The sequence below is a fragment of the Tursiops truncatus genome, chromosome 21 (genome assembly GCF_011762595.2).
Source record: "Tursiops truncatus isolate mTurTru1 chromosome 21, mTurTru1.mat.Y, whole genome shotgun sequence".
Lineage (NCBI taxonomy): Eukaryota > Metazoa > Chordata > Mammalia > Artiodactyla > Delphinidae > Tursiops > Tursiops truncatus.
In genome coordinates this window covers 28,818,498-28,839,374 of record NC_047054.1, presented here as the reverse complement: position 1 = coordinate 28,839,374, position 20,877 = coordinate 28,818,498, and the positions used below count along the sequence as shown (strand labels likewise).

Sequence of the window (20,877 nt, the reverse complement as noted above, 5' to 3'; positions counted from 1 at the left end):
AGGTGGGGGAGGGACGGTGAGGGGACTGGTAGGTCAGTGCTTGGCGAGGGGAGCTGGGTCACCCAGGGAAAATATGGCCTTGCTTTCCACTGGCAGATTCCCAGGGAAGCTCTAGCTGCTCCCCACCTGTCCTGCGCTCCCCCTCCCCCAGCTGCTGTCCCCGTGTGCACGGAGCAGGGAGGCGATGATGAATTTCCCCCAAACGGCATTGCAGACAGTCATAAATAATGCTTTGCTCTTTGGTGACGGTACTTTCCATTAAAGCTGCCTGCGCTGGGCTGTTGTACCCCCAGTCTTCTGCCGGGGACTTGCAGTAAAATTTATCAGCGAGCTTTCTGCACCTAATAAATCTTCCCCTCCGGGAGCCATCTGGCAGATAAGGCCAGAACCCACATGCTCTGCAGAGGTAGAGTTGGAGAGAGAGCCTCTCTCGCTGGGGCCCCAGGCCCTGTGGAGGGGGACTTCCTCCCTACCAAGCCCGGGCCTGTCACTCTTCCTGGCTTTTCTCATCTGACTCAGATTGGCGGCCCTGGTTACGCTGGTTGTTGCAACTTACAGAACTGTCCCCACTCTGGGGACAGGCCCCAGAGTCACCTCCTCCCGGGGCTCTCTACCTGTCCCCCCGACTACGTGTTCAGAAGGCCCTGGCATCTGAGCCCAGGCAAGAGCAGGGGTGCCCCAGGGCCAGGCAGGTGCTGGGATGGCCGTGACTCTGGCTTAACTGACATCTCGTTGTGATAAGAAACGCAATGTCGCTTGGGCGAAAGACACCTCGAAGCATCTCCTCCTAATTCAGGGTAAACACCCCTTGGCTATCCCCAATTTCTCTGAGCAAAACTGCTGTGATATTAGTGACTTCTTTCAAATATAGATTCCTCCCATTAATATACAATAAGGGAGTTTCTCAAGCCAGCTGACCTGGAGGTAGAGGCACAGATTAACGATCGCTGTTCTTTCCTTTAGGCGCTTACAGTCCCGTTGCAGAGACTGTTTTATAACCCATCTCAGGCACGGTGGTGGCAGAGCCCGCTCTCACTGGGAGACAGGATGTGATCCTGCAGGTGAGGAATGCGAGAGAGTTTGGCTTTCTGGTTTTGGAGTCCAGTGCCTAGCACAGTGCCTGGCACATGCGTACTGAGTGTACAAGATGGAATGTGGCAGCAGGCAAACTCCCCGACACAGCCACCAACACGAAGTAGACGATGAGAATGAAACAACACACAGCAGCGTGGAAGCGGACCTCTCATGCCCCGCCCCCAGCAGAGGGGACTCTGCTCCTTAGGGACCAAAATCCTGTCCTGGGCCTGATGTAACCTGTGTCCGGTGTCAGCTCGATCAAGGGATGCTCTTCTGAGCCTCAGTGTTCTCATTTATAAATTCGTAGGGAAAGATGAGGTAATTTTGGGGGGTGTAATTTTTAATATCGTTGCTATGAGAATATTTTCTAATTTTTCCTTTGCCTGATTTTTTGAAAGGCAGGAAGCTGAATGGTAAAACCGGTCAGAACGCCTCTCTCTTCCTGCCCTACTTGACTGCTTCCCAGACAAGTAAGGCCGGTAGATGGGGGCCCCAGGCAGCTAGAGCCCAAATCCCCTGAATCCTTCCCGGGGGCTCCTTCTGCAGGAGGACACCTGTCAGGCTGCCTCTGAACACTGTGGACATACCCCGCGGAAACATTAAGTGGAGTGTCCCAAAGATGCTTAACTTAGCTATGCATTTAATTTGGTGGTAATTGAAGTTTGCCAACAAAGATTTGCGTGTAATCTGTGATTTCATTTTTCAATTAAAATTGTTTCCTTCCTCTGGATGGGAAGCGCTTGGCTTTTCTCCCCATCACGGCACTTTGCAAACACTAATCCCGCACTTCTCTGTGGGCTGGAGTGAGGGGAGGGGGCGGGTAGGACGAGGCCCAGAGGGGAGGTCAGGCCGGAGGGCAGGACCCTGCAGGAGAGGTGATGCTGGGGGCTGGGCTGATGGGAGACCAGGGGAGGGTGCGCCTCCTGCATTCCCAGTGGGCCTGTCCAAGAAGCTCCAGGCCCAGACTTCCGGATCTCGGTTTCTAGGTGCAGACAAGCGTTAGGGGGTGGAAAGAGGTAGGAAGATCCAACAGTTCTCCATGGCCAAGGCGCGTGTTAAGGAGCGGGGAACAAGACTGAAGGTCCAGGTACTGGGGATCAGAGGGCTGGTTGACCTGAAGGAGATCTTCAGGCTATTTTTATGGCCTTTGATAAAGGCAAAAAAGCAACACAGCTCACTGGAGAAGACAGCTGATAGGCACGTGTGCTTATAGGAGACACAGGCTCCCAGAGACCCCCCAAGGGGGTACGGAGCCTGCAGGCTACGGCTTCTGATGAACAGTTCGCAGGTATGGATTTTTCCTTTGCTGGCTCTGTGGCCTTGGGCTTAATTTCCTTGAGTCCCAGTTACCTCAACCTTCCAATGGGCAGATGAATACTTCCCTGAGTGGGGGCCAGAGGAGGCAGCCAGTTGGGGTGTGAGGGTCATCCCAAGGGCCCCATCTTCGTATACGCAGCACCCTGCACCGTGCCTGACATGTGGTAAGAGGCCAGTAAACTCTGTTACAATGGAAAATCGGCCAAATGAGATGGTGCGAGCATTTTGTAAACCCCGACGCCCCATTTTCGGTTCCCTGGTGGCCTTATTATTTGTGAAGGTGGGGTTAAGTATTTGACTCCAGGCTGGACTAGTCCTGGGCTGGGCCCTGGGTGGGCAAGGTCCAAGTACAGGTGTTCTCCACGGGGTGCTTCTCTGGGAGCTTGGAGCTCTGGTGGCGATTGGCTGCTGGAGACCCAGGTCCTACAGGTGCCCCCTGTGGGCGAGGGACTGCTTTCCAGGCCCGGGCCCAGCCCCTCCTTGTCCGGGCCAAGAATCACCAGCCTGCCTCGGGCTGGCAATTTCGAGATGATGGGACAGGACTCGAGAGGGTTTGCCACAACGAGAGCTGGCCCGATGCTCATGAGAGAGACAGCTGGGCTCTCGTAGCCCAGCTGGAGACAGGATTAAGAACCATTTTAAGAATTAGCAGCAATTTGGGCTGCAGTAGGGCACACCGCTTTGGGCAGAATTCTCCTCTCCGTCAGCGCAACTCTTTTTTTTTTTTTGGTCTGGTTTCTTTCAAGTAGAGATAATCCCTTCTACCTGGTCAGACAGCTGAACTGTTTTCATTTTTTTTTTGAATTCCGTAATAAATCTGCCAGCCCTGCGGGGCTCCAGCCAAGGGCTCTTGCTAGCTGCATCGACACAGAGGTCTGGTAAAAATGGTGTAAAATGAAAGAGAAAAATGCATACTTCACACTTTGTCTGCTTTGGGTTACGGCGATTCTGAACTCATCCCCGTTCCAAACAACTGACCTTCCCACAGAGTTCAAGTACCTTCTGCTGGTCTGGAGAAACCATATCCCTGTCTCTCTCTCCCACTCTCCCCCCACCTGCCCCAAACGGGCACATTTGCCTGAGAGGCGGCAGGGCTGTTTGTAAGTTCACTACGCTGGTCCAGGGCTTTCCGGGAGGGAGGGGGCGTAAAAGACCCCAGTGTACATGGGTTGGAGAGTGAGGACGCACACGGACTGCGTCCCCCTCTTCCCCACACAGCCACGCATCTACTCCTGCATCGCCTCACTCTCCCGCGATGCAAATTGATGTAGAAGGTATGAACATGGGTTTTCCTTCTACTGAAGCCTGCCTTGTGTCCATTACAGATCATTTTCAACCATGACCAAATCTTAAACATCAGTGTGGTTGCCACTCAATAGGAACAATCAACCTTTCCAACGTTACCCGCCTCTAGTCTCCTGTACAAATCTGCGCACTGATCGGAATGGTCACTTTAGGCTCCCCAGACACGCCAAGTGTGTTCCCACCTCCTGGTCTTTACCGCACACAATTGTTCCGCATCGATTCTGCTTCTCTCTGTTCTGACCAGCTCCGCCCTGACTGCCTTCAAAGCCCACCTCCTCCTTGAAGCCCTTCCTGGAGCACCCCAGCCTGTAGCGCTCCATCTTCATTTGGGACTTGGTCGGTACCTAAAGCTCTTATGACCCTCTCCCTTGGTCATCAGTCATATGCTGCTCCTTTTAGACATCTTTTTCTACAAAGCTATTGTCATTTTCCTGTATAACCATCATTTTCTTATTTAACATTTTTTATTCTCCAATTAGATGATAACATCTTACCTATATTTCTATCTTTTCCAGAGCCAGACACAGAGTAGGTGCCTGGTAAATGCTTGTCAAAAAAAAAAAAAAAAAAAGAATGAATCAAAGTTCTGACATGGGTTGTGGGTGTGGCTCTGGTGTGATCTTTCTTTTTTTTTTATTGAAGTTTAGTTGATTTACAATGTTGTGTTACTAGGAGTATGGAATTAAGAGATACAAACTACTATGAATAAAATAAACAATAAGGATATATTGTACAGCACAGGGAAATATAGCCATTTTATTGTAATAACTTTCAGTGGAGTGTAATCTATAAAAAGATTGAACCTCTGTGTTGCACAGTGAAACTAATATAATATTGTAAATCAGATATACTAAATACAAAAAAAATACCAAAAAACCAAACAAAGAATGAATGAAATTTCCCACATGGGGTGTGGGTGTGGCTCTGGTGTGATGGCTTTTCCTTTTTTTTAAATTGAAGTACAGTTGACTTACAGTGTTGTGTTAATTTCTGCTGTACAGCAAAGTGACTCGGTTATACATACATATACACATTCTTTTTTATATTCTTTTCCATTATGGTTCATCTCAGGATATTGAATATAGTTCCCTGTGCTCTACAGCAGGACCTTGTTGTTTATCCCTCTTATATATAATAGTTTGCTGGCTTTCTTTCTCTTGATCGCAAGACCATTCCCACCTCCAAGGGTCTTGACTTGCGGGGATGCTGCCTATAAGATGTTTCCTCTTGTTTGGATGACGCTGGATATTAGGTAACTGTTGAGTGTCAGTAACAGCTCCAGAGCTCCCTGTACAGACCCTGAGACTCCCGTGTCTATGATCACACAGACTATTGAGATTTTTATGGTAGTGAGAAAAACTAGTGCTTCTGACTGTGTGCTCTCCCTCTGTACCTTCCCCTCTCTTTACATCCCTGTATGCACCCCACATGTATTGTCTTTAATTTAGAGCAGGGAGTTACTTTGATTTTAATTCCGTTTTCTTCTGAATGCGCTGAGCGCCACCATCTTGCCTCTGCTTTGTGCTTCTCACCTCAAGGCCTCTTTGTGAATTTGTCTGATTTGTGGTTGTGGTTTGTAGCTGTCACGGATTTCTTTGTTGTTGTTGTTACCACTGCTGCTACTGTTTCCTTGCAGCTCGATTTTGAGCCGAGCGTTTGAGTAGTAAATATGGTTTACACCAACTCTGTTGGAAATAATGGCGTTTATGTGCTGAAGTTATTTCCAAAACCTATGATATGTGTATACAAATAGATCCACAGCAGGGCCCCTAGACTGGGGAGAACAGACTCAATCAAACCTTCGTGATGGAGTATAAACAGGCGTCTGAGACTAGGGCTAGGCCAGGCGGTTCCGAACCAAACTACCCTCCACCCCCGCTGTTGGCTCTGAGCGGAATCTGAACCGTAAATACTTTGCTTAACGCTGGGGGATGTAGGAGGTATTTTTGTGATCATATTTATCCGCTAAATGTTCACTTACATTCTTTCATGCACCTCACATTGAACTTCTTTCTCACTTTTCTCTTCACCCACCCTCAATGGTTTTAAACCTTAACTGCCCTGGATTCTGGAATGGAAAAAGATGTCCAGAAACTATGGGCTTCTATATAGTACAACTACTACTTAGTGCTAGCGGCCATCTAATGGCTATGGTTGGGGGGCGGGGGGGTGCACCTACACTGTTAAACTTTTAAATTCCCTTGTGTTTTGCTGCCCAAATCTAAATACTTTTGCTAATAGATAATTGCTCTTTTACTGAGAGATAAGCTTTACCTATAAAAATGTATTTTGAAAACTTATTTTACACAGCAATGTTGTATCCGTTGAAACTAACCTTTCACCAATAAAGCACTATTGTTTAGACATTAAAAAAAAAAAGAAACTATGGGCTTGGCCTTTAAAATTGGCGGCCCTCTCTTCTCTTCCAAATGGCTGCTGGGTTGCAGGATCATATGTGGTGAACCGTTCTGAGCACTGCCGCCAAGCTCCATCTTGGGGTCAGTCGTAGTAATCCTGGTGCAGAGCAGGAACTAGAGACAGAGTTGGGAACATTCAGAGGGGGAAGTTGGATTGCTCTTACCAGATGTGTCTCTGGCCTCTGAATTTGTGTAGTGTGGGTTTCCTTGACTCTGCCCTCAGCTCTGGAGCTCTGAGGGCACCAGGCCCCGCATCTGACATGTGTCCAGAAGTGGAGGCTGCCCACCGACCCCAGGGGAAGGTCTGGATCGCCCAGAGGTCAGGATCCGTCTCAGAGACGCCTGGGCTCTCTGAGCTGAAGGCCATGTGACAAAGGCACGGGGACGGGTGTTACGGGTTGTTCTCCAACTTGTAAATGCCAAGCAGAAATCGTGTTGCAGTTCCTAAATGCCACATTTTGGCGTGTTTATTGCTTCCCCCCGCAACGGGGAAAGATGGTGAATGAACTAATAATTCAGGAGCTGAGAACATGTTTATTTGATTTTTAGAGCTTTAACAAATACAGTGTGTACAAAACCCGGTGCCAACAGCATGCATAATTCCTCCAGGAACAGGCCTGATAGAAACACAGAGCTTGCAGTGCTTCAAAACGGTAACCAATATTTACACATCTGAGTGACTAATTCTCTCCTCTGAGCCGGAGAACAATAGGCTGTAATAGTCAGGTACATTAACGCAGAGCGCGCCTGTCTGGTGACTTGGATATTTGACACGTAAACAAAGATGGGGGTGGGGAGAGTGTAGGGAGGGAGAAGTGGAGGCTTCTTATCTACCTGTGTAACCATATACCAAACGGCAGGTTACAAATGCGCTCAGAAAATGCTGACCCGCCGCGGTTCCAGGGCCTCCCGTGCAGGATTGGCACGTGATTTGCGGCGCCGCGGGAGTGCTGTCGCTGACCTCATTAGCGGCGCGCTTCCTGGCTTGTTACCATCATATTTGTGTAATTTACAGCACCTTCGTTTTTATGGAATGTGTTTCTTGTAGAGTGTAATGGCAGCAATACATTTAACCGATCGTCTTTAGGAATGCTTCTGCTGGAGGCGGCCTGCAGATATAACGGGGCATTTTCTTCTCTCCTGCGTGGGCCTCTTCTTAAATTTTCGTTTTGGCTCGCTTGGCTGCCACGTGTGTGTGTGTGTGTGTGTGTGTGTGTGTGTGTGTGTGTGTGTGTGTGTGTGTGTTTTCCTGTGTGTGCGTATGTACGCACGTATAAATATAGGTGTGCAAACGCCTGGAAGACATTAAAAGGGGGCCCGCAGGTGTGATTCTTTCTTGAAGGATTAACTTGGCTCCCTGGCTGTCTTCAAGGTCGGTGGACTGAGCAGACATTGAAGGAAGGCCTAGACGCCTTGCTATGAGAAGACGAATTTGCAAAATGGAATAGAGGGCCCAGGCAGATTAGCTACTGGGGAACGATTGTTTTTATTTTTTAAATTTATTTATTTTTTGGCTGTGCCACATGGCATGTGGGATCTTAGTTCCCCGACCAGGGCTCGAACCCATGCCCCCTGCACTGGAAGTGCAGAGTCTTAACCACTTGGACCGCCAGGGAAGTCCCCAGGGAATGATTTTTTTTTAAGGATGGTATAAAGATGCTAAACTAGGGTGAGTTTTCAAGTCTTCATGACCTCCTGGAGGCTTTTGTATAAATCAACAGGATGGAAAAATGCAAAGTATATGTCATTCAGGGGCAGGTCCTCTCCCAAACGAATTCTTACCTTAGGAAAAATTAAAGCACGTGGGCACAGATGTGTACCTTCTTTTCTGCCCTGACCTGTGTCAAAAGAGAGAAATGGCTGGGACCAAATGTTTGAACACCAAATGTGTCAACTTGAAGGTTGCTCAGGGGAACCTGGGACCAGGAGCCAGGAGAAGTTACCCCAGTGTCTAACCCCGCTGCTAACCATGACCTCAGGCAAATTGCTTTCCCAGCTTAGGTCGCAGCCTCCTCTACAAATCAAAGAGATTGGACTGGATCGTCTCTCTCTAGAGTTCGATGTTTCTAGGTTCCCCATCACTTGTCTAGTCTGTTCCTAAAGGCAGATAAAGCCAAGGCTGGGGTTCTCATCAACCAAATCATCCCAGCTATGTTCTCGAGGGTTACCTGCAGTGACCCAGAAAAGGGAAACACAGCCCGCCAGGAACTGTCACTGTGTCCCACTTACATCTTCTGACAGGGGGCAGACAGGGCGAATAGACTAACAATTCAGAAACCAAGGACATGGTAGGGAGAGTTTGAGAGCTTTAGTAAAAACTGGCGCCAGAGGGTGTCGAGCTGCATATTTCCTTCCCGTAATCACTTCTTGGCCTCAAAGAGAAACTGCCCTCAGGGGCAAGGTAAATAGGTAGGCCCTGGACTTTGTCAACCCATGATAGAACCATAAGAAATTAAGTCTATTGATATGACCTGAGACCCAGGGACAAAGTATATCCAACTGGTCAGTCAGGTTAGGGTCCTTGGTATTTCCTCCCTCACTCCATTGGCTATACCTCTTCTCACTGATTCGTGAGGATTTGGGTTCTTGATTTTGCTTAATAGATATGTCCCTAAAATACTGGTGTGGCTAGAGTCTGCAGTAATAATACCTCAAAATGTTAAAGGTATTTAAAGGCAACATTTCCATGTAAGTTTCTATTCAAAATTTGAATACACCAGACTTACCGGCTATTTGCAGGTACCTAGTGGTGAATCTTTTGGTAAAGAAAAAGAATTCTTTTGTAAAGTCTGATTTGAACTTAACTGAATCCTGAAACAGTCATTGAACACCCATTAAGGACGGAGGATTCAAACAAAAATTGTATAACCTTCCTGCCTTCAAGGGGCTTTTATTCTAACTTTCTAATAGGGATTTGCCTATCTTTTGTATATGCTTACTAATACATACAATAAAATGTAGACACTTTCAACATCCAGCATCCATTCATTAGGGTGGCTTCAAAACTCTGAAAAATTTAGATCATTATTATAAGTGTTTGTTCAAAAACTCTTATTAGTCGCATTTGACTGATTTGGTGACCGGCTTGTCTCATGTGATGATAAAAAGGGATTGTGAACCTGGACTCCGATTAGTGGAACACCTGTGTGGTCGCATCAGATCTTTCCCTTCTGTTAAAATAGAAGCCACATTTTCGTCCTTTTCTCTGCCTTCAGTTCTGCCGCGTTCTCCAGCTCATCCCATCATTTCTCACTTTCTTGTGATGTTGAACCATGACTTACACTCATGCTTTCCTTTACCTTCAGCATTTACGCACGTCCAAATCTCTTCCATCTTAAAAAATGCCGCCTCTGCCATCATCTCTAGATTGGCTACCTCCTTCTTTCTCTTTCTAGCCACAACTTTCTGAACGTCCATGGTATGTACAGTCGTCACTTCCGTTGCCTTTCAGTCCACTTGGGTATGGCTTCTGCTCTCCTCCATGCCCTTGAAGCTTCTTCCCAAGGTCACCATTGAGCTCCAAGGCACTCAGTCAAACAGATGCTTACCTCGAGTGCTTCCCCCCACCCACCCCCGCATTGCCCACACTCCCTCCGGAACATCACAATCTCCTGGGGGCTGCTCACCTTTCTGGCTGCTTTATCACCTTGGGTTTTGGGTACCTGACTCTCCTGTTGGGGTCCTTAGAGTTTTGACCAAGTCTCTGCTTTCTCACCCTGTTTTCTCTCTTTGCCACAGCTTCAACGGACTTTTATGTTCTGAGGACTCTCCAGCTCTTCTGAGACTCTCTCCAACTTTCTACCAGACACAGCTCCACTCGGCTACACAGCTGTAACAAACAGAATCCACAGTCCGGTGGCTCAAGTAAGATTGAAATTTATTTCTCTTTCACATCATAGTCCAGATGTTGGCGGCCATTCCAGGGAGGGCAGGGGGTTCCATGATGTTGACTTAGTTGTCTTTCTATCCTGGGACTTCACCGTAGAGGGTAACTGTCCTCTTCCACAGGGTGACAATGTCTCCAAAGCACTGTGACCCAGCAGGCAGGAAGGAGAAAGAGGAAGCAGAGGGCAAGCAGCTTCCTTTTCAGAAAGTGAGACAGTGGTTGTACACGGCACTGACACACCTAACCCACGTGGCCATGCCTTGTTGCAAGCTAAGCTAAGGAATGTGGTTCTCCATCCACCCACCATAGAATGATAAGAAATGAAGCAAATCAATTCACATGACCCGAGGCACAAGGACCAAGTTTATCCAAGTGACTGGTCAGATCAAGCTTCTTTGCACCTTCACCTCCCTCACCCCCAACCACCCGAGTGACTATTGGGAGGACAGTTAGCAATGTCTGCCACAGGGACCTCAAAGCTAACATCTCCAGAAGTCACCTTGTCACCTTCCCCTCACACCTGCTCCTCCTGCAATTTCCTCTCTCAGAAAGTATCATGGTCCGACCCAGTTGCTCCAACCAGAAACCAGGAATCATTCTTGAGTTCCCTCTTCTCTCGTTGCCACACATCTAATCTTTAACTCTAGTCCTTTCTGTCTCTTAAATATGTTAGATCCGGACACTTCTGTTTATCCCATTGCCACCAGCTTAGTGCAACAGACCATGATCTCTTTCTTGGACCATTGCGATAGGCTCTTAACTGGTCTTCAGATCTATTTCCCATTCCACGTCAACGTTACATATGAAAACGGAAATATGATAATATTACTCCCGCTGAAAATCCTTCAGTAGCTTTTCATGAACCCTAATTTGTAATGTGCTCTAAGAGATCAAGCATGATGGACCTCTGTCAGTGTCACCAGGCTGATCTCATGCTTCTCTGGTCTTGGTTCTCTCCAGTTCTGATATAGGGATTTGTTTCAGCTCCTGAAATCAGCTATGCTATCCCTTGATTCTGGTCTTTCTGACGTACTACTCTCTTTGTTGGAGCACTCCTCCTGCTTCCTTCCATGCTTGGCTGACTATTTCTCCTTGGAGCTCAGTTTGGGGATGATTTCCTCAGTGGGGCCCTTCCTCCTTTCTGCTCGGACCCTCTCCTTGTTCTGGGGTCCCATGGCACCTTGTAATTCTTCTTTCCTAACACTAACCAAACCAATAATTAAGTGGCTAGTATCTGGGTTTGTGATTATGTTGTAAGCTCCAAGAAGGCTGGGCTACCTTTATTGGATGAGTAAAACTAATGAAAGTATTCATCAAAAACATGCTATCTTCAAATATTTCCTTGACTCCTTCACCCACTACTCCTCTGTGCAAAGCCTTTGTGTAAGGATGTCCTGCGCATTGCCTATTGCAATAATGGCAACAGCAGCTTCTGCCTATGAAAATTATTAGCAATGTAAAGTGAAGGAGACAAATTGCAATAAATATAAAGGACACCAAATATTTAATTATAATAGCATTAGCTTACATTTAGATACTATTTTATAACTTTAACGCTTTTGTTTATGTAACTTCATTTGAACCTTGCAAGATCCTGTTAGAGATGTCAGGTAAATTGTCCCCACTTTACAGGTGTGCAAATTGAGATTCTGTGAAGTGAAATGATTTAACTAGGGTCTTCCATTTAGAAAATAAAGGAGGCAGAGCTTGAGTCCAGATCCCTGACTGCGGAGCCGGGGGCCCTGTCTGCTGTATCAGGCTGTGATGGAGATCATGAAACATAACTCTGCATATCTCTAATTTCTTTGTCTGCATAAGCAGGCATTTGGAAATTGTTTGTTGAACAGATAGATGCATGAGTAGATATACCAGTAGGTCTGGCAATGTGGCTAAGATTTAACACCAACATATAGGTCAAACATTATGGGGTAATAAATAGGAACAATAGAACACGTTGTGCTGTACAGGAGAAAAGTGGAGTCTGACTGAGAGACTAGATAATTGCTTTTAAGTGAATTCAACGATCACTTTGAATAACTATGTGGGTGTGGGAGGTCTGTATGTACTCCTCACGAATCTTAAACCAACTAATGACAGGCTTGAAAAAGGAAATTTTATTGTAGCTCAGAATTTGATTGAAATGCAAGATATAAAATGTATGAATAATACCCAGCTTGACTCTCTCCTCGGCACAATAGGGACCAGAGGGCTGTTGGCTCTGTCACTGGCTTGAGGGAGCTCTAAATATTCCTCTGTCCAGGTTCCATTCTCTCCCCCACCCCTCTGAGCCATCTAAATGTATTCTTGGATTGATAAATCGTAATGGAAAAGAATATAAAAAAAGAATTGTATATGTATGTATAATTGAGTCACTTTGCTGTACACCAGGAACTCACACAACATTGTAAATCAACTATACTTCAAGTTAAAAAAATGTATTCTTGGGGGCTTCCCTGGTGGCGCAGTGGTTGAGAGTCTGCCTGCCGATGCAGGGGACATGGGTTCGTGCCCCGGTCCGGGAAGATCCCACATGCCATGGAGTGGCTGGGCCCGTGAGCCATGGCTGCTGAGCCTGCGCGTCCGGAGCCTGTGCTCCGCAACGGGGAGGCCACAACAGTGAGAGGCCCGCGTACCGCAAAAAAAAAAGTATTCTTGGACCAAGTGGGTACCAGGTAGCTATTTACAGAACCTGTGCTCTAGGAGAACAGCTGGTGTGTCTTTCTCTGGCATTTTGGGATGGACGGCAGCTCCATTAGGGGGAGGTACTTTTCCCAAGGGAAGACCTTAACTCTTGGCTAGTAAGAACTACCTTCAAGACCTATAATTCTGATGATTCCATAAGGGGAAGCATTTGCCTGATCTGAGGGTCTTGTATTATCTTTTGATTAGTTTTAGGGTTATCTCTAGGTATGTAAAACACCTAGGATATTTCTTGGACATAATAGGTACTCAATAATTGGTGGTTATTGTGGAGATAAAGCAGCCAACTGCAAAGAAAGTAAAGAGACATGATGTTAAAACCCACTGATGACACTTATTAGGTGGCAAAATAACTCTCTGATGGTGAGCAAGTTATTGAAACTTTCTGAGCTTAAGTTTCTCCTCTGTAAAAAGAATAGTAGCTACTATGAGCCAGGTATTCCTTATCATCATGACAAGTTTGAATGCTCAGTTTATGGGTAAGTTAACTGAGGCTCGTAGACATTAGGCAGTTTGCACTGGGATGTGGTCATTTAGCCAGTGTCAAAGTGAACATTCAAACCCAGGCCTATCTAACACCTGATTATTTTTCCACTTCGTAACACTGCTCATGTAAAATAGAGATGCCAAAACCAGGAATCCTTGTAAAATTAGAGCCAGTGCATGGCATAAGTTTGGTACTCAAAATAGTGTCTATTATTATTAATTACACCTCAGGTGATCAGAATAACCCTATAATATGTTCACATTAATCAGAGTTGGAAGAGCTTTGACATGTACTAACCGTTAAGAGCCCTGGTTGAAATTCCCTGTTTGGCAGATGGTGGATGCCCAATAAGTGCTTGTTGACATATTAAAGATCCAGTAATGTCTGCATTTATAGCTGAATTCTGTTCCTTCCTCATCCCCACCACAAACACTCCTGTTTCACCTTTGAAAGTTTGGGGAAGTTCTGTGAAATGCAGTACGACAAGGAACTACGAGGGTAGCTTTATTGAAACAGCTGGCTTTTTCTCCTCTCAAAATACATTGGGAGAGTTCTACCCCTGGTATGGCCACGTAGGCTTCTATCAGACTAACCTTCTACAAAGAGACAATAGCCATAAACCCTGGACGAAAAACAAAACGACAACAACAACAAAACCAGCCTCCTGAAGGTACAATTGACACTTGGAAGGAGGGAATAGTATGGGCTAAGCCTCCCACTTATGGCCGTTGTTGCAGTCAGCGTCACGTGGGGCAACTAAAGCACCTACAGAAAACCTGAAGTCTTTGTGGCCTAAAGAACTAGATGACAGAGTTTTGGGCAACCACAGCAGCTAAATATAAACTCCACTCAGAACTCTGGGTCAAGCACGCATGGGGTAGAATCCAAGCAGCTCAGCTAAAAATAGTAGAACTGAACTGAGATTTGAGCTGCCACCCAAGAGATAGAATTTGCCATTTGAGTCCAACCAATTTTATTGCCTTAATTGTTATTAGAACAGCAACAATAATAGCAATTTACCACTCTTCAGTAGAATGTAACAAAATTCAGAGTGCCCACTACAAGACATTCACAATATCCAGGATATAATCTGAAACCACTCAGCACAGAAAGAGCTATAAAAATGTGGCCGATTTTCAAGAGAAAAATGCCATCAATGAAGACAGACATCTACTTGACCCAAATGTTGGAATTAGTAGATAGGGATTTTAAAGTAGTTATTATAACTATACTCATTACCTGAGAGAAAATATGCTTGAAATAAAAGAAAAAATATAAAATATCAGTGGAAAAATTTAGAAAAAAAATTTAGAAAATTAAAAAAATAATTAAAAAAATTTAAAATAAAAAAAAATAGAAGTAAAAAGTAAAATATCTGAAGTCAAATTCACGGAATAGACTTAAAAACAGAATGGAGATAGAGAGAGAGTCAGTGAATTTGAAGACAGATCAATATAAATTATTCAATCTTAAGAACAGAGAGGAAAAAACAAACCAAAAGAGTGGAACTTCAGGTACCTGTGATTTTTTTTTTTTTTGCGGTACGCGGGCCTCTCACTGTTGTGGCCTCTCCCGTTGCAGAGCACAGGCTCCAGATGCGCAGGCTCAGTGGCCATGGCTCACGGGCCCAGCTGCTACGCGGCATGTGGGATCTTCGCGGACCGGGGCACGAACCCGTGTCCCCTGCATTGGCAGGCGGACTCTCAACCACTGCACCACCAGGGAAGCCCACTAACTTATTTTTGATTAGAGTTTCAAAAGAGGAGAGAGAACAGTGCAGAAGAAATATCTGAAGCAATAATGAGCAAATATATTCCAAATTCAATGAAAGACACATTGATACATTCAAGAATCTCAGCAAACCCCAAACAGGATAAACATGAAGAAAACCATGCCTTGGCCCATCACAGTCAAATTATGAAAAACCAAAGGATTAAGAGAAAATCTTGAAAGCAGATAGAGAAAGAGGACTCATCATATACAGGGAGACCGTGACTTGGTGAAGGCAAGAAAATAATGGAAGATCATCTCTAGAGTGGTTAAAAAACCCAACAAAATCCTGTCCACCCAAATTTATATTCAGTGGCAATACCTTCCAAGAATGAAAGCAAAACAAAGGCATTTTTAGCTAGATGAGAATTAGGTGAGTTCAGCACCTGCCGACCCACACTATACCAAATGCTTAAGGAAGTTCTTTAGATTGAAAGGAAATAATACCAGATGGAAAAGTGAATCTTCAGGAAGGAATGAAGGACATAAAATGGTAAATAGCCGTCCAGCTAGGACCAAGCAGTTGCATGTGGAGTGCATCTCTGATCAGTTCTCATCCATTCGATGTGTGCAGAAGCCCTGCAGTGTGCTTCCAGAACTGGCCCATAAGAAAACCTCCCATGGATAAACCTCCATGTTTTTTCCCTTTCAGACCTGATGCAGAAGAGTACAGGGAGTTAGAAGCCATGTATTGAAGGTGGTGGAGCCACAAGATGGAAGGATGCTGGGCCCCTCAATCACTGCTTGGAGGAGCAGGACCCCACACAATAGGGAGGCCATCCTAGACTTAGTCTAAGTGAGAAACAGACTTCTATTGTGTTGGGGCTATCATACATTTTGGGGTTTATTTTTTACAGCATCACCTTAATTCATTTAGAAAGCTCAAGTTACACAAAGCGTCTCATCTATGTTACCTGTCATATGATAGTGTTAAATAAATAAATGTGCCCTTCTGCTTGACAAAAATATTTTTATCAGGTTGGATGAGACGAGTCAACATCATTCTTGCTTATGCTGTATTTTTGTCACCTATTCATGTGACTCTGCTTTTCTAAAGAAGCCAAGCTGTTAGTAATACTAACCTCCCCCTCTGCAGTCACTGAGGAATAAGGAAGTTCTAAGCAGTAATGGGAAAGCATCTGGCTAAGGGCAGTGCAGAAATATTAGATGATAACTGGATAGGTAGGTGAAACTAAATTAAACTCAAAGCCAAATCTTCCTTTAAAGCAGCAAATGTTCTTGGGCTGTGATCAGACAAAGTGCCCACCATGTTTGTGGAGCTGCTCTTTTCCCTGAGAAGTCTTCCAGGTAAGTGTCCTCATCACTGTCTATGAGAGAGGTCTGTCAGTCATTTGACAAGGAAGGATGGTCTTTGGCCTTTGGCCGTGATGTCAGTGCAGGCTTAGAACTGGGGGTGGAGGACCACATGGCACAGTCTCAAAACCCAAACCCAGCAATCCCTTTGGTGTGGGGACTCGGGCCAGGAAGAAACAGCGGCCTCTGCAGCACATCCAGGCCGAGGCTCAAGTGTGGTGTGTGGATGGGATGTTTCCACACTCACCGCTGTCTTTCTGGATGCTGGCATGACCCTGGCCAGCCCCCCACTGACCCTCTCTCCCCTGGACATACCAGAGTGGGTTCTACGGTCCCTGGAACTAGGCCTGCTCCTACCCCAGCATACAAGGTGCTCAGGGCCAGGCCTTTGAGAACTTGGAATCCAACCTGGCAGAAGCCAGATGACGGCCAGGCTCTGAGTGGATCCTGGAGCGGGCGCAGGTTGGGAAGAGGAACAGAGAAGTGGAGATCTCTCTGGTACAAGAAGACCCAGGTGCTAGGCATGAGAGAAAGAAGGGGAAGGAGGAATGGACTGCTGAGGATGGTGCAGGGGACGAATCTATCTGGGGTGAAGGGTGGGGATGAGGAACATGGGGCCTGTGATGGCCAAGGCGCGGGGAGCCAGTCCAGAGGTCCTGGCAGAGAAGTTCCACATCAGACAAGGGATGGGGATGCTTCCCACGCCCGGCCCGGGAAAAGCACCTCTGAGCTTCTTTCCCAGCTGGACCAACTCCCACCTCCCGAGGGACGCTGGGGGGTGGAGCCCCGCTGAGTGGTCCCTGGCTCCAGCCCCGCTTCCTGGAGCCTGGTCCAGCAGGTCAACACCTCCCAAGGATGGCCAGTGTAGCCTGGCCTTCTAGTCAGCTCGGCACACTTTCCTCCAGCTTCACTCAGCTCATCTTCCCCTTCAGTTCAGCTCAGCCGGTCTCCCAGTCCCTCCTCTGCTTACAGGCCAGCAGAGACCATCTCCCCAGGCAGGAAGGAGGTTGGGGTTCAGGGGCAGAGAGCCCCTGTCTCCCAGCAGAGCACTGCCTCTCCTGCTTCCAGTCCTCGGAATAGAGCCTGTCCAGCCTCCCCCATCTCTCCCATTATTGGACCAGCCCATCACACACTCGGTAACCGTCTCCCGTTCCAATGGTCCCATTAGTTCAGTCCTGACCAAGAGAACTCAGAGCTTCATCCACGCCTCCTTGTTCCAGCTCACTTCTGCTCCACCACCTTGCTTTTGTTACCCAAAGTCTCTCTCTCTCTCTCTATTTCCCCTTACAAACGGCTTTGCAGCAGCCCTGGGAGTGCGCGGCAGCACCGATAATGTCTCCATGGTTCCTTGTTAGCTGCACTCTAAGCAGGAAAGTGACTTGGCTTGACAATGTAATTTACATCGCTGTATAAAACTATCTGTGGAAGCCAAGCTAATTTGTGCCAGATTAGGCTATTTGTCTCAGCCACTGTCTAGCCGCACAATCTATCAGAGGGCTGTTTTCAAATATCGCTCTTCAAGCGTGCCCTTGAGAGGCAGAAATTGATTGGGATCTTAGAGAGCAAAATTACAGCAATAACTTAAAAGAAACAATAATTACTGAATCATACCAGTGTCAGCACTCTGCAAAACACGAAATAGCCATCAAGCCCCAATCCAATATATTCCGAAGCGAATTTATTGAATGGAAAAAGCAGTTGAGTGAGGATTTTTCGGCGCCCCCTCCCCTTCCCCTGTACATATGGTTATCTCAAAACCGCAAGTGAACGAGTCGATAACTCTTGTCATTGACTGCTCCATTTTCTCCGAGTCAGGGGCGATCCATTAGCTGCCTCTGCTGCACCCTCTCCCTCGCCTCCTCTCTCCTTTTCCATCGCCTCTATTCATTTGCTGGTCTCTGCTCTTCAAGCAAACAAACATGTATAACTAATCATTTGTTAAAATGCAGAGGGCCCCTCATAAATCTCTACAGCTGAAATACTTTAATGGGTAATTAATTGATCCTGTTCCAGAGGAGTAATAAGATAATAAATTAGACAATATTTCACTCAGTCGTGTCAGGCTCCTAGCTAATGGCACTGTAGGGCTCAGCTGAAGGATAATATATTAGCCAGAAATTAACTGCTAAGAGCTTTCTGCAGAGAAATCGGCTGACAAGTGAGTCACGCCGGACTGGGGTGGTGGCGAGCTCGGTGAAAGTGAACCTGGGCTTGGGGGGCGGGGAAGGGGCGGGGTTATGTTCCAGACCCAAGAGAGCCTGACGGGTGGTGCTGTGAGCATGCCCACTGACCTATGACCCTTTCTCGGCACTTCTGGTGGGTTCCTAGGAAGTTGTCAACTCATGTCCTTGTGAGCTCTTAAATAGTTTTCGCCCATGAGTCACTGGACTCGTTGAGTTTTCATGGGTTTTGCCCACTCTTGACCAGTATGGCCACAGAACACCTATAGCCACCGGCTCCATCAGCTGCTGCCTAAGCAAGTGTGCAGGTACAGAATGAACCTCTGTGGGAGAGAGACCCACACTCTGTCACAAACAAGGGTTCCACAAAAATTAAGAAGGAAAAAGAGTAGGGAGAGAAGGTGTGAATTCCATGTTTTAATGGGTAGGAAATATTTCTTCCAGGGTGCGATGGAGAACAGCTCTTGGTTTTATTAAGGAAGTCAGGGAAGGTGATGACAATTAATAGCTAAGATAAGAACTTAGACTTGGAAGGTTGGGTGGGCCTTTGCTGGAGGACATGGGAAGTCAGTTTCCCCATATAGGAAGGGCATGGAGTAGGAGTGGGTGGTTGGAGGGGAACTCAGTATACAGTGAAGCACTGGGGCTATAAGGTCATTTGAACGACTCGCCTGCTCTTTACTAGCTGTGTGACCTTGTCTAGGTTACTTCACTACTCTGAGCTTTGGTTTGCTCACCAGTAAAACAGTGGTAGGATGAATAAGTGAAGTACGCAAGAGAAGCTCCTAGTTCCGTATCTCAACCCCAGGAGGTGCTGCCTTAATGTTGGTTATGATATGGTGGGCAGCAGGGAAGGTTACTATTGACAAGTGAAGCAGATGGCAGCCAAGGAAATGAGAGGAGTTGGCAGTGGGAGACAGTGGGCTGCTCCTCTGAGTCCAGAATAAGGACCATATTACCCCCACCCTAAGGAGGGTCCAAACTGGTGTGTGCTCACTTTCTGTCAGACCACTCCTGATTGCTATGGGAAATGTGGGTGGGTCCATCTTCTGAGTCATGGTGAATATGGCAGTGTGGGTTGAAGGCATAACAGAGCTTGATTATTTAAATGAGAAAATGCAGGCAAAACACACAGCCAGTGCTGGTCATCGTGATCAGTGGTGGTGTTATTGAGTCCAAGCTTGTACTGCTCACTGCACGACAGGAAAATAAATGGAGAGATGAGTCGTTAGGGCAAGGAATAGTGGCTTTATTCCAGGAAGCAAGCTGACCAAGAAGATGGTGGACTAGTGTCCCAAAGAACCATCCTACTTGAGTTAGAATTCAGGCTTCTTTTATGCAAAAAGGGAAGGAGGTGTGGTTGTTTGTTGCAGACTTCTTGGTGTCAGAATCCTTTGTTCTTGCAGCTGTCCCAGTAGGTTGGGTCACTGAAGTTCCTGTAAACCTCCAAAAAGACAAATGTTATTCTCTGTTCTGCAACTTTTTATCTCTCTATGAATGGAAAAGTGTTATATCTTTAAAGGTCAGAGCCTTGAGAATGGGCTGTCTTGTATATTTCAGGTTATTAGCAACATTCTTGTAGCAAAAGCAATAGAACACACAGGTTAAAGTAAAAGAAACAGATCCAGTATGGAGTCAGATTTGTCCTTCCCTATTACAGCAGTGGTATTTGTATCCCTTGCCTGGGTCTCCCTGCACTGCATCTTCCTGGATGGTGACCAGCATGGGGAAGTGCTCAGAAGACAAGGCCTTGCATGGTCCCTGATGGGCTCAGGGCAGCTGGAACCACCTTGGGCAGCCCCAGTGCTGTTCACCTTTGGAGGGAGGCATTGGGCCTCTCCCAGGACCTAGAGCTTGGAGGGACACAGGCAGAACAGGTTCGGCTGGAAACTGCACTCTGTGTAAAAGCAGGCGTTTCCCCAAGTAGAAATGGCAGACTAAGTCAGCTCACATGGCGAGAGTCCATTAACTGACATTTATTTTAAAAATAAACATGTGCTCATTCATCCTCTGTTCCTTTATGTGGAATGGCTTCCTGGCTTCTGGCAGCCTGTGCTCCACCCAGTTCCCTACCAAGGCCTAGTTCTTTGTACCTTTGACCTCAAGAGCTGGAAGAGAAGTTGATGTCACCTGGTCCACCCTCTGTTCCAGATTACTCATGCTCGGTCTGGGATTGCACGGGCCCAGGGAATGGCTGAACTTATTTCTGGGCTCAGTGGGACAGCATTTTAGATCCTTGGTGACCTTTATATGACCCTTAAGCCTTCTCTTTTTTTCAGGCCAAACTTGCCCAGTTCTGTGGACCATTATGTGTGTGCCATTTCCCCTTGTTCTTATTGAGAAATAGAGCAAGTAAAAAAAGAAGTACCCTGCACATACATTCAGCTTGATTAGTAATTATCAAGCGAACACCCACAGATGGCT

General features: G+C 46.5%; 1 long non-coding RNA gene across 3 annotated transcripts in view; it reads left to right on the top strand.

Moving 5' to 3' along the window:
* The window catches only part of LOC109547669 (uncharacterized), a 337,191-nt gene that overhangs the window by 204,183 nt on the left and 112,131 nt on the right, over positions 1 to 20,877 (top strand). For all 3 annotated transcript variants that reach the window (XR_012328995.1, XR_012328993.1, XR_012328994.1), the window contains one exon: positions 9,855 to 9,980. This is a non-coding gene — a long non-coding RNA (uncharacterized lncRNA). The remainder of the gene's footprint in view (positions 1 to 9,854; positions 9,981 to 20,877) is intronic.